This window comes from Pinus tabuliformis, chromosome 2_1, assembly GCF_031772625.1.
Source record: "Pinus tabuliformis cultivar Carrire ecotype Pingquan chromosome 2_1, CPIR1, whole genome shotgun sequence".
NCBI classification, from domain to species: Eukaryota; Viridiplantae; Streptophyta; class Pinopsida; order Pinales; family Pinaceae; genus Pinus; species Pinus tabuliformis.
The window spans coordinates 63,301,401-63,316,599 of NC_142299.1; positions in this window are offsets into that span (position 1 = coordinate 63,301,401).

The following is a 15,199-nucleotide window of genomic DNA, read 5'->3' on the forward strand; positions in this document are numbered from 1 at the left end:
AACTGGAATAAACCCCGAAAATAAAAAATATATATAACTGTTTACGGTTTACATATAATGTTCTGTAACCAAGACAAAATCGGTCATACGACCCCAAAACTCAAAAATGGCTGGGGGGAACCCTAGCCTAGTGATGCTCATAATAACATGCCACGGCCTGTGCGATCATGCGCAGAAGATGAGACCATCGTCTAGGAACACCAGTAGTATGTCGCTGCAATCGCAGAGGCAACTCGTCAATCCGTACATCCGGAATCCCAAGGGTAAGACCCTCGACCTGTTCCTGCACAGCTGCAAGAGTTTCGGCCAAGTCAAGGTCATGGAGAATAGCTCTCCCTGGAGCCTCCCCTGCTGGGGCAGCGGCCGGAGCTCTCGGACGAACTGCTGGACGGACGGGACCAACATCTGCATGCACACATGAGTTTGATTAGAGTCTTGATAGAGTAAAGCACAAGGACATTATAAATAGAAAAAAAAAACAGTAAACAGTGATAAGGTCAAAATATTTACCAAGATCACCCCACTGCTCGCCATCCGGTAGTACCAAATCCGTATCACCTCGGAAATCCATGCCAATGTATGGATACTCGGAAAAAGCCATATCCTGCCGCTCGAACCACCTAAATAAGGCATCAGTAAAAGTAATCTGAGATTGACCTGCATGTCTAGCCATGTGGTCGACCCACCTCTGCGTGCGTGGCTCAGTAGGAGATGGCAAGTCGAGAACAATGTACTGAGGTTGCATCAGGGGTATCTTCTCCAAAGTGAAGGCATTCAAAACTGAACCGAAGCCAAAATTCTTCAGTTTCCCGTCCTTTACTTTGGTCAACTGGTTTTTCATCTGAACCAATACTGCATCACACCAGTTAAAAACTTTCGGCTGAAGACACTCCAGGGCGTGCTGCACATATGACTTGTTGGCAACATGAGGGGATGCGCTGCCGGCCATCCTACAAATCGTGTACAGAATAGACCTGAGAGACCTGTCAGTGATATCACGGATAGAAACCTTGCCGTCTCTGCTCGGCTGGGATCCCTCCCTACAATACTGACGGATATAATCTTTCACGGAATCGCTCCCTCGGGACGAACCGGAAAGGAAATGGGGGCACCCCGCCTTGACAACCCAGTCAAGAAGTAAATATCCACTATGGTCAAAGGGACAGACTTGCCCCTAATCTGGAACACTTGGTTAACAGGATCCCAAGCATCAAGCAGGTACTGCAGTAAACGTATTTGTGCCCTCATGCTAGATATACAAAAGAATTTTAGCAAGCCACAGTTCCGCAACGCGCTCACGGTAACAGGATCATGGAGGGCAATCATGTCCTCCTCTTCATGCTCTTGTTTTCGCCACGTAAGAGTCATTCTGCTCCAATAAACTCTGCAAAACAAACAAGAGGAGGAGTAAGATCCCTGACTCGGTAAAGAAAATGGCAAAATTCTCATGAAAAAATATGCAACCAAAAAGTTTTCTGCGCCCAACGCAGGTGGGGAAGGGTCTCACCTACGTTTGGAGACAAACTGCCTTTGAAAATGAAAACCCCCAACGCAGGTTTCGATATAGGGCACCTGCGCTGAGGGCAGAGCGCCCTAGAGAAACCCCAGGGGCTCATGGGGGTAGGAAAACAAGCATAAAACTGAGAAATAAGACCATGAAAAGATAGAGCTAGGGTTTAGCTCCTACCTGGTGGAAACGGCACTGAAAATCGTCCACAGAATCTCCCGAAATCAGCTGGTAAAAAATCAAGGGGAAGAGGCACCTCCAAAGCTCCAACAAACCAAATGCACATGAAATGGTAAAATGAGAGGTAAAAACATCTTTTAAATTGATTTTTACGTAGTTCAAAGTGAAATATTAGTATTTTTACTTCATGTTATCCGTTTCTAACATGTTTGTTGCAGCAATTGATGAAGACAGTACTATCTCTGAAAAAAAAAAAAAAAAAAAACTAGTCATGGTAAAATATGAATTTGACCTTATCAAACGAGCAGTTTTGGCATAGTTCATGCTCGTTAAAAAATAAACACAAAACCGAGCAGTTTTAACGCGGACTTCATGCTCGTTAAAAAATAAACATAAGCATGTGAGCAAGCTTCCCCCCAGAGTTCAAGCTCATCCAGAAAAAATGAACTGGTAAATAACCATTTGAGACGGTAAATTCATCAGCCATAAAAGCCTTGGTCGTGTTTGTGCACCGTCACCTCCACTTTTCATTTGGCCGATTATTCACATCCACTTGATTGTTTACCTATTTTGAGGAACAGCTGCGAAGAGTGATTTCACTTAGCCATCCTTGTAATACTGCCGTGATTGGAAAATTCCAACCTGTACCTGGAATCTGCTACTATCCCTGTTTATCACTCGTTCCTCAAAATACGGGTCTCCTTTGAGCTCTTTTCACTGACTCATAAAATATGAAAAGTTTGCCGAGTTTTGGCCTTCCAGCTCATTAAAAGGACCGGAAGAGCTATCCCTCCTCTAGATTTTAATCTTTTTGGACCTGAGGGATTATTGCACAAAAAGATCGAGCGCTTGTCTAGTTCGGCTCGATAAAGCTATCGAACATTCATCCCTTCTGTATTGTTTTATACTTTTTCGGACTTAAGGGATTAGATGACGAAAAAGGGCCTTTGGAGTTAACTTTATGTACCTTTTTAGACTCTCTAAAAATGAAAAGGACCGAGTTGTCTTTGTCGCTAGACTCGTTAAAAACATTAAATAGCGACAAACTTGTCTTTAGACGAGAACGTGTTTCCCTATCGCTAGGCTAGTTAAAACATAGCGATGGGCTTGCCCGAAGGGCAGGTTATAGAACAAGCATATGTTATCCTCCTCAGGCTTGACAAAAATAAAGAGGTACTGGTCAGAAATGACTGGGGAAAAATTGGGAGAACCTCAAAGCTTAATGGTAGCAAGTCGCTCTTGAACATGACACTTTTGCCTCCGTAAATATCGGGTTGGGTTATTATCATTCACCGGTCCCTTCACCATGGTCTCGCCATACCATCCATACATGGGGTAATGCTACCGATCCATCACATCAGTGTCGTTATATGTTCAAGAGATGTCATTCAGAAAGTGTCAACCGGGTCCCATCCACTACCATACATCATCTTTCATCCTTCCATGACCGCCACCCTGAATCATATTTCACAGATCGTTTTCACCATCATCACTAGCTCCGTTTCGTGTCATGGATGTGGGATTCATTAAGGCCCTCCTTTGACGGATCACTTCTTGTCGACATCAGCTCATTATCCAAGAAGTTGATCTAGGAACACCCCCTCAGTACTTTGAAGCTTGCATGCCTCAATGGCAAGTTTCTCACTTCCGACGATAGGTATACATTAATGACCTTCGACCAGGAGACTTTGCGTGGTGTTCGACGTCAGATCCTATATTCACGCCACGTGAATTGTGCTGCAGTACCTTGAGGGTCATCATCATTATCGGTGATTCCTCTCGCGCTTGTTAACAGTTTACATTATTGACTGGTAATCAAGCGATGTCTTTCCATGTTCGACTTCAAGAAATTCTCACATGGATCGACTTGTACTAGAGTGAAGATCGGACAAGTTTGAAGACCCCGGATCTAGTTTCATCCATCCGGGCTGCGATATATATTCAGGAGATAAAAACATAGACATGTGCAGCAGATGATCATCCTACTAAAAGGATGATAGTTAAAAGCAGAGAATTATCAGTCTATTATCAGACGATCGTCTGTTTATGTACAACAAATGTATTTATAAAGCTGAGCATGGGAAATGCCCGCATCAGCTAGATCATGAAAAGAAAGTATGAAAAGATAATGTATTGTATTGTATTTTGTTACAGGTCACCTCCCGACGATTGAATGAACTTCGGATCCTCCTAATAAAGCATTTCACCCGATAAACGACCTCATACTTTAGGGGGCAACTGTTATAGACATTTTTGTGCCTTGCAGCATAGAGGATGAAATATCAATAATCTAAGGGATCCAAAGTCCCTAAACATGTTGTTCCTACCCCTAGAGGAACAAGGTCAGCAAACCACAACACTTCAGATCAGTTCTCCACTGAAAAACACTCAAAAACAGGTCAATTTTGGATCAAAGCAGCTGCTCCACTAAGCATCTGCGCTGAATGTCAAAAGATCTATGGTGTACCTGCGATGCATAGCAAGTGAAACAAAGGCTACCTGCGCTGGGCGTACTTTGACATGTGGAGGAATCTTTTCTCAATGTGCCAGTGCCCAGGAAGCTTCCAAAATGACACTTGGATCAAAAGATTCGCCTAATGCTGAGTTAAGAGCTTCTAAAACTCCAAGTGGAAGGTAGAAACTCCGAGTGGACTCAAGGAATGAAGAACAACTGGAGTTGAAGAGGAAAACAAGTCACACATCAAGCTGACTTATCTTCACTCCAAAACTCTATATAAGGATCTCATCCCATGGGATCTAGAGGCCAGAATTTGGTGCAAAGAATTGCTGTTGGTTTATAGTTGTGAGCAATGGCTGATTGCTTGAGGGAGGTGAAGAAGAGATTTCTCTCCGTCGAGAAGGTGATGCTGGATTGGGCCTCTCATGGTTGTATCACCGCCTGAACCTTACTTCCATATATTAATAAAGCACTTGAGGTTCTTCTATTCGCATGTGTTTCAATGGTGTATTGTCTTACTTGCGTCTTTGATTTATGCTAATCCTTGAATCGATTATGAATGCATGCTTCTTGTAGTTTCCTTTTCTTGTCTAATTTGCAGGATCTCATGTAGCTGGGCCCATGAAAAGACTTGGAGCTGGGAGCAAGCGGCAAACAAAGGAGATTGGATCGACCATTTGCGCAAGACATCGGTAAGTGGATCTCTTCCTTTTATCCCTTGCATGTCATAAATAAGAAACTTTAGATAGCTTTGCTTTCAGCTGTTGCTAAGGAACTGTCACCCTTGGAGTGGGTTAGGGTCATTCCGAGTTGGATACTTTCCCCCACAACAAGGTAGCCCCACCTACCACCTCCCCTTTAATCACCACTAAGAAATGCAGAAGCTCATCTCCCAGACTAGGAAATTCATTTTTTGTCTGGTTCACTCCCAAAGAAAGGGGAAGATCGTCACCACATCCATGACCCCTGCGAAGGGTTCCTCCATGCAACAGCAACAACAGATGGATACGGTCATGAAATAACACAGGAATATCTTCTCCTCACCCACAGGCGTACCATTGCACTGCCAGGTCAAGAATTAATTTGATCTAACTCCCACAGCAGCTCTACCCAACGGGCTGATATATCATCGCTCCATTCTGAAAAATGACAAGTACAATAAGCGACATGATCCTTACACCAGTACCAAGGTTGTGGGGAATAATGCTTTAGAGCATGGCATTCCCCCATTCCTTTGCTTGCATCGAGTTTTCAATGTGGACCGCCCTCTACCATGCTTCCCACCATTACTTGACACATCAGAGATTATAGAACAACTCACCAGGGACCAAGTTTAGCAGATGGGGGAACTCAACACAATGGGGACCATTGCTTCCTAAGGGGGGAGGAATGATCTAGGTGGATGTTGGTGGCCACCCACCTATCCCACTTGGACCCCCACATCTATCTCTTTCAGTTTTTCAGTTTCCTTAATTGTATCTCAATTTACTATTTTTAATAGTTTTTCGGGTCCTGAACTTCCGAAGTCGTTTTGAGGCCCTAAACGACGTTTTTTGGGAAAACCGGGAGCAACATGTGTTGTGGAAAAATGTTGCTCACTTAAAAGTGGTAGTCCTCAGATAGATATTTCTAACAAGGTATTGCGTGTGTCAAATAGAGATCGTATGCCAAAGTTACGACCCCAGGAAGTTGATGTACCAATTTACCCAAACAAGGCCCATAGTTTGGCGTTTCATCTCCTAGGGTTAGGTTTTTGGATGTTTAGGGTCTTCCATTTTTTCTCAACAATAAATAGGCCTTCGAGCCTCATTGTAAGACAGTTTAGAGGCATGTAGCTGCCACATCTCTTCTCAGAGATAAGGCAGCATCGCCCTAGCTAGTTTATTTCCATTTCTGTTTGTAAGCATATTTCAGTATTTTACAGTAATGAAATGAAGTATTATTTCTGCTGTATATCTGTCTTTATGGTTTTTTTTGTAATTTTTTGCGTTCCTGTTTAAATCTGGATCACTAAGTAAGCCATGTCTCTGAATATCCATGTCTTCATATAGCTATGTCTTCATGAGACCTGCAATAACACCATTCTCTTGGCCAACCAACAATATTTATCAATATGCAACTTAAGTAATCATCCATGTATCCAACATAATGTGTATCCATCAAGGAGATAGCAATATGTTTCGAGAAAACCATGAGTTCATAGTCATTTGTCAAGCTTTCCTGAGACCATCAACAACAGCAATCCCCAAACATGTGAGAGCCAAGAACTATAGGAATCCTCATCCATAACTGCACCATATGAAGTTTATGCATCTTTGAAGGTATGATGACAACGAAATGACACTTATCAAATAATGAAGTTGTGTACTCAAGATTTGTTCTTCTCCTTTTCCTTATGAAGATCACCATATAAGCAACATACCATATATGCATCATCGAAAAGAGTCATCCATAATCATCCATAAATCTGATATGAATAATAACTATTTGGTTCAAGCAATATAAGTATCATCTGAGATTTCATCATAGGCAACTTATGACTGCAACATAGCATGATGTATTATTTAAACACTTCTCACCATAAGTATCACCATTGATAAGAAGCTTTATGTACCAACGACTTTTAAACATAATGCCAACAATGTAAGCATAGCATATTCTCCCTCTGAACCTATGCAAACTGTTCACTGTCAGATCTAATCATTGTATGTATCAGTAATATTCATCAATGCATCATCATCAACTAGTTATACATCAAGTCATCAACAACTTATGTGGATAAAAAGCACTTCCAAATAGCATTCACAAACTATAGTCATCAATCATCAAGACAAAAAAGATAATTGATAAATGTCTGAACCATATCAGATCATTTTTCTGAGTCTGTCCCACTGCTTCTTCATCAAACCAACATATACGTGACTGTGTAGCTTCGAACTCGCTTATATACGCAACTTGTCTTCATGATAATTGCATATGAGAATTAGGACACTGAAATTTCATATTTTCATTTCCTTTTGAGTTTTTTATGTCTGTATAGTGAGCTATGGCACATATTTCTGGCTATACTTCCTTCTTCTTCCATACCTTGGAGTGTGATGATGTTTTCTCCTTTTGGTACGTTGGCCGAATTTTGCTCCTGCATTCTTTTGCTATATGCCCCATAACATATTATATGTTTCATATTCCCTCTATAGAAGTTAATGGCTTTGTGACCAAACATATTGTAGGAAAAACAATATCCCTTAAAGTACCTGGAAGCTAATGATCTTTCTGTGTGACAGTTATTAGCTTGAATCATTCTACTTCTGCATCTAGCTGCAACATGTCCAAAATTATGACATATAAAACATTCAACATTGTTCATTAGAGGAAAGAACCGATTATCACTTCCATAGTTAGGAGTAAATGATTTTATTTGAAGTCTTTCTTTCCTTGGTTGTTGATGGGGTTGACCTCTTATCTCCTTGTTGAGAATTTCAGATTTTGCATTAGAGTTCCTTGCTTCAGTTTGTGAGCTAGATTCACCTTTAACAGTTTCATGAAAACCAAGACCATATTTGATGGTAGGAGACCTTTGACTACTAAGAATATCATCCAAAATCTTAGTACTATCTTGAAATCATAAAATTTTATCCTTTTCTTCTAATTTACCTTTTAGGATATTTACCTCAACCTAATATTGCTCTTCCTTTTCAAGATACTGCTTCTTCATGATTTCTTCATCTTTTCTTCCTTCTTCCACTTGTTGCCTTAATTCGAGAACTTCATTTTCTTGTTCTTCAAAAGCTTGGATTAGTTCCTCATTCTTCTTATTTGAATTTTTGAGATCTTCCTTTAGAGAAATGACAATAGCTTCAAGACCTTCACAGTAGCTAGTTATTTCTATAAGTTCCTTGGTTATTGTGTCCTTTTCATTCACTTCATTTCTCAATGATGTCACTTCATCCTGCAGCCTTTGAATTTGATCTTCTTTTTCGTTTTATTGCTTATTTATTTTGTTTCCTTCCTATAACTAGGCTTTTAACCTGGTAGCTTCTTCTTTGTAGGCACATTCCCTTTTATCAATTAGATCTTTTTGATCTCTAATTGTGTCTATGAGCTTTTTAAATTCTGCCTCTATTTGATTTCTTTCTCTTTCACCCATAAGAGAAAATTCAGTTGTTTTGTTGTCACTTTCATTATCTTCAAATGAATAGAGAAATGTATCATCAGAGGAAAACAAATTCAACCTGATAGTTCTTTTGCTTATTCATCTTCATTCTGAGGTGATTCTGCATCTGAAGAGTTGCTTCCACATAAAGGCCAATCGTCTCTCCGACTATCATAGTTCGTTTGAGATGTCTTTTTCTTTTGAGGTGCTTTCTTCTTTAGCTTCTTTCCCATTGTTACTATGAATCTCCCTCAAGCGATCAAGCTTCTGTCAAAGGACCTGCTCTGATACCAATTGTTGGAAATAATACTAAGAGGGGGGGTGAATTAGTGTTTTTTTTTTATTACAGTGGAATCGACAACAGGGGCAGCCTCGCGACTTGCGTTACACGGGGTCGATTATGACCGCTACCTCTATAACCACTGGGAGCTGCACCCGCCCCTCTATACAGCTCCAGGGTATGTCCGTAGGATTTGAACTCGTGACCTTCAGTACGGAGCCTGCCTTTCTAAAGAACTTCACCGCATTGTGATTAACAACTCACCTACCCCTGTGGGGCTGGGGGTGAATCAGTATTTAAAAATCAATAACCTTTTCATTTCCATAATCATATTTATATACGCTACTTCAGTGAAGGGAACTTGCGTGTGCACGCAACCGTTTTTAAGGAAACCAACATATATTCAGTGATCTTATGATTCAATTAATTCATCATATGTTGATCTTTAATCAATGCATCAGTACTTTATTAAACATTAAATAGTAACCATGTGCAGTAATAACATAATAAACCATCACACATAAGAAACACACATGAACACCAAGATTTAAGGTGGAAACCTAATGTGGGTGAAAACCACCCGCTGCTGTCATCTTTGTCTTCTCTTAATAATAAGAAAATATATTTACAATATTGTACTGGTGCAGACTCATACTAGTACGCAGGCACCCACCTGCAGAAGGCTACAACCTTCTCTTGTTCTCCAGCTTATACTGGAAGGGAGCTACAACCCCCTAGTTCTTGTACTAGCTGATATGTTTACTAGTACGTAGGCACCGACCTACGGAAGGCTACAACCTTCACTGGTTCTCCAACTACTACTGGAAGGGAGCTCCAACCCCCTGATCAAATCACCATCCATTACTGGCAGGAAGCTTCGACTTCCTCATTGAAGGCTCCAACCCTCAGCTTCCTTTAGGGACCATGTTTCATATATTTTTAGACTGGATGCTCCTGGTACACAATACTAAAATATGAAGGCCATGTTTCATCAAATTTTCACACTGGACCCATTAGTAACATTGAATCTCAAAATAAATCACCACTGCAATACAACCATCAAAATCAATCACTGCAACTCAATCATCAATCTCTGACATAACTGAAACCAATCACCAATATTTGAATCAACCATAACTAAATCAATCAATCATTAAAACCTCTCACATACTGAATCAAAAAATCACTGAACCTCTGACATAATTGAATCAACCATTCATTCAAACTTAAAAAAATTCAACCAATCAACTAGAACAAATAGATCACTGTAAGCAGCACATAGATCTGAACCCTAAACACTGCATCAAAAGCCAAAACCAACTTTAACATCAAATATCATGTGTTAGACTGTATACGCTTCTTCAATGAAGCCAACCTGCTTGTATACGCAACATCCTTTAGCCCAACTTGCATATGCCTCTAAAGATACCGAATCATCAAAGATCTGAACCACAAACTGTACCAATCAGTGACATTATGAAGATCTACTATCAATTTACATAGTTCTAAATAGATAGCAGCAAGGATCACCCTTCTTACTCAATCAATAAATCAATCAGAGACAAACTCTTTATGCATTCAGTTTTACTTTAATATCTAAGAAGACTTCATTGATAGACAACAGTAAAACAGCAGCACTGATCTAACAGATCAGCCATCCCTGAGCATCAAGCTTTTCTTCTGCATACGCTACTTGGAAGAGTCAAACCAGCATGTATACGCACCTTCACCAAAGTGAACCAGCGTATATATCTGAAAATACTTACTTATAACTTCGCTACAATTCCAGACTTCAGACATACCCAGATCATCACATATAAAGGATAAAACGTGTGTTAGCAATCAGATCTAGCCTATCCATTATCAGATCACATAATGATAAGTCATTATGATCCTGATCCATCATTAGATCTCATCCATCATCAAACACTCAGGTGCATACTTAGTTTAGATCAAGAAAAGCATCAGAAACCCATAACATGCATATTTTCTTTTGATCTAACACTTCATAATATATTCATTACTTGTACACTTAGCCCTTTTATCTTCTCCTCCTTATATTGTTTTAGCCTTTCTCAATACCTCGGACCAAAACAACACTTAGATCTTGTGGTATTCTTAGACAGGATCAAATAGTCGTTACTCCGCTCAATATTGTGGGTTAATACGATGGTATTGACCCCTGGTATTCTCTACTCTTGAAATTCCTTTATTTTCCAACATGTACGTGATTTTCCCCTTGTGAAAGTGCATGTATACATATACACTTTTTTTGTTCCGTGGACCAACGTGTATACACTGTTTTGACTAAGTGGACCTGCGTATACTTCTTAACCTGCTTTACATCATTCTTTTCCTTCAACTTCTTTATTCTGATCAGTAGAACTTAGTTCCATCTTCATATTCTTCTGTACCAATGCCTTGTTACCTCTGAATATACCTGTTATACTATGAGTTTCCTTTTATCAAAACTGAACTGACTTGTGAGTGAGTTTCCATCAAGGACAACACTTGTATCATAATGCCAACAGCTTGAATATGCCTTGGAAGGCAACTCGAATTATATAGCCTGGAAGGACAGAATGGAGGTCGTGTTGGAGTATAATGTCTTAAAGGAATTCATTGATCATGATATTCCTAATCCACCAACATCGGATGCAAAAGATCATGTTGAATGGAAGAAGTGTGTGGCGAAGGCAAGGTGGGTAATACTTGAGGGAGTTCGAGACCACATTGTCTCGAGTCTTCATGGGAAGGAGACTCTGTATGCTATGTGGAAAGCATTGACAGACCTTTTCTGAAACAACAGTGACCATAGGAAGTTGGCACTGAAAGATAAACTTCGAAAAATCAAGATGGAGAAAGACGATTCCATTCCAAAATACTTGACCAATTTCACAACCTGTAGAGATGAACTTGGAAGTATTTGAATAACAGTTGTCGAGGATGATATGGTGAGCCTAGTGCTCCTAGGCCTTCCTAAGAGTTGGAATAACTATCATGAATCTGTTAATGGATGGGAGAAGATGCTAGATTGGGAACGAATGTGGTCAGATTTGATGTAGGAGGAGATCAGAAGGAACACCAGAGATGGTTCCTCATCAAAGACTGATGATGAGGAAAATTGTGCCTTAGCAAGCAAGGAAAAGAAGGGGAAAGGGAAGACACCCCATTGCAAATTGGATTATTACCATGGAGGTAAGAAGAAAGACATGTCTAAAGTTAAGTTCTTTCATTGTCATGAGTTGGGCCATTTTTTCTACAAATTGTCCACTCAAGAAGTCCAAGAAGAAGTCCTCAAGAGGAGTGACGAGTGAGGATTTGGCCTCTCCATTCGAATTGGATGTTTCCCTCATTTCATGCATGGTGCAATCAGTGATGGGAAGTGTATGGTACTTAGATAGTGGAGCTTCATTCCACATGATTGGTGACAAGGAGAAAATCAATGTACTAGAGGAGAAGGACCTCTAGATGCATATCAATATGGGTGACGATGAGAGGTATAGTGCTACAGGATTCAACATGGTTATATTTTAGAGGGAGCATGGTGCTCCTCTGACCTTGAGGGATGTTATGTATGTGCCCGGGTTGAAGAAGAACTTTTTATTATTCGCCATGGTGGAGGACTAAGGCTATGATGTGGTCTTTAGAAAAGGAAACATGTTCCTTAAACACATAACCACGGGTTAGGTAAAAAAATTTGGGATTCGAGTGAAGAATCTCTATAAGTTTGATGTAGCGGATTTTGTTGCTTTGAGAACAAAAGAAAAGATGGTGTAGAGCCGAGATGTTGGCGAGTTGTGGCACATGAAATTGGGTCACTTGCATCATGGGGCTTTGAAAACATTGCAGCGAATTTCTACTGGTTTGCCGAAAGGTGCGCTAGAGAAAGTTGATACATGCAATTGGTGTACTTTGGGTAAATACACCAAGTCTTCCTTTAATGATAGAGAGAGTCGAGAAAAGGCTATTCTAGAGCGAGTCCATTCAGATGTGTGTGGACCATTCTCGAAAACATCCACGACCAAACACAGGTATTATGTTGTCTTTTTTGATATTTTTTCTCGTAAATGCTGGATATTTTTCATGTAGAAAAAGGATCAAACTTTCATAAAGTTTTGTGAATTTGAAGCATTGGTCGAGAAGAATCAGGAAAGAAGGTTAAATCTATACAGAGTGATAAGGGTGGTGAGTATGTCTCAAATGAGTTTAAGAACCTCTTTGCAATAGAAGGGATTAAATGGGAGTTGACGACACCTAATAGCCCACAGCATAATGGGGTGGCCGAGAGGAAGAACATATGAATTTTGGGGGTATCACGAGCGATGTTGCATGATCAGGGCCTACCACTACACTTGTGGGCTAAGGCATGCAACAAAACAGTCTATTTGTAGAATAGAAGCGCCATCAGATACTTGGGATGAAGACACTAGAGGAGGATTTCTCCGGTACGAGGCTAGATGTTGGTCACTTCAAGATTTTTGGGTCATCGGTATATTTCCATGTGACCAAAGATGCATGTAAGAATCTTGAGCTAAAGGCAGAGTTAGGGATATTTGTGGGGTACACTAGTACACCTCACAACTATGAGGTGTACTTTCCAACCAATAGGATGACAGTGGTTCGTAGGGATGTCAAACTCGATGAGAAGAAGGCCACGTGAGTTTCCCTTGAGAGAGAGCTTGAGCTACATGCGGTTGAGGAACTTTCAGTTCCTAAGGTTGAGGAGCCTTAGATTGATGTGGAGCAACCACATGTAGAGGATCGATGAGTGGAGACATCCACTCAGGCAGAGTCTTCTAGAGATGGGAGAAAGCACACCAAAGAGGCTGAAATATTGTTGCATGATGCATGGGAGAATGTGGGAGCACCCACATCTCAGCATAGGCAAAGAAGGTTACTCGGGAGGTACAATAGATACATGGATCTTATGAGCGGATGTGTTGTCACAAAGCCATATTCCTTTGAGGAAGAAGTGCAGTAGCCCATTTGGGTTGATGCCATGGTGGATGAGTGTGACTCCATAGTTCGTAATAGTGTTTGGGATGTGGTCCCAAGACCGAAGGACAAGTTAGTGGTGAGCTCCAGATATCTTTATAAACTAAAAAAAACTGTAGATGGTAGTGTGGAGAAGCATAAGGCCAAATTTGTGGCCTGTGGCTTTTCATAGGTAGAGGGAATTTACTATGATGATACCTTTGTTTTTGTAGTAAGGCACTCGTTGATTAGACCTATGTTGGCACTATCAGCATAGATGGGTTGGAAGATACATCAAATTGATGTAAAGAAAACCTTCCTTAATGGCATGATTGAGGAAGAGGTGTACATAGAGCAGTTTCCAGGTTTTGAGACCTTCGACCATGAGTCGAATGTGTGCCAGATGAAGAGAGTGTTGTATGGGATGAAGCAAGCATCCCATGCTTGGTACGCCAGGATAGATAGCTACTTCACCGGGTTGGCTTCACGAAGAGTGAAGAAGATGTGAACCTGTACCACATAATGATGGAAGGTAAACTGTTAATCATTGTACTTTATGTTTACGATCTCATACTAATAGGTGATGATCAACTAATCAAGTGATCAAGTCTTGCAAGGAGGACCTTGCAAGAGAGTTTGAGATGAAGGAATTGGGGCTCATGCATTACTTTCTAGGGATGGAGGTATAGTAGGGTGATGGGGAGTTTTTTGTGTCTCAGGGAAAGTATGCCAACAAGATACTCAGGAGATTCCGTATGGAGAGTAGCAAACCCATGGAGACTCCTTTAGCGGGAAACTAGAAGAAGGAGGATGCTACTTCAGGGGAAGTATTGGAAGCTATTGTTTACAAGAAGCTTGTGGGTTCACTCATGTACTTGGTGAGCACATGACCGAATATGTGCTATGCAGTTAACCAAATTAGTCAAGCGATGGTTCGGCCTAGAAAGTTGTATTGGAAGTCAATAGAGAATGTGTTGAGATACCTCAGGGGCACTTTTCAGTATGGATTTTGGTACAAATGGACATAGGGAGTGAAGCTTCAAGGCTTCACCAATGCAGATTGGGTAGGGGGTCCATCTGACTAGAAGAGCACATCAGGAGCGGTTTTTAGTATTGGGTCAGTGACAGTTTCATGGTACAACACAAAATAGAGATCGATGACACTTAGTTTAGCAGAGGCAGAGTACATGGTTACAAGTAGGCAACATGTGAGGCCCTCTGGATGAGGAAGATCCTGGTTGGTTTTTTTGGTCAACAAATAGATCTAACTGTGATCGACTGTAATAATCAGAGTTGTATCAAACTCTCTGAAAATCTAGTTTTTCATGATCGGTCCAAGCTTATTGATATCTGATATCATCATCTCAGAAATTGTGTATTGAGGTGAATTATGTTGTTAGAGTACATTCCCACAGAGGAGAAAAATGATAACATTTTGACAAAGGAATTGTCAAGATGTAATCTTGAGTTTCATAGAAAAAGGATCGGGGTAGTTGATAATCCATTTCTTGTTGAGAGGGAGTGTTGAGAAATTGCAACAAGAAATTCCAGTTTAATTTGTCCTTGAATTAAACTGAGAATTAAAATCGATTTTTATTCTCATAGCAGCTTGTAAATAGTTAAATAAGTCTAATTAACTTAATT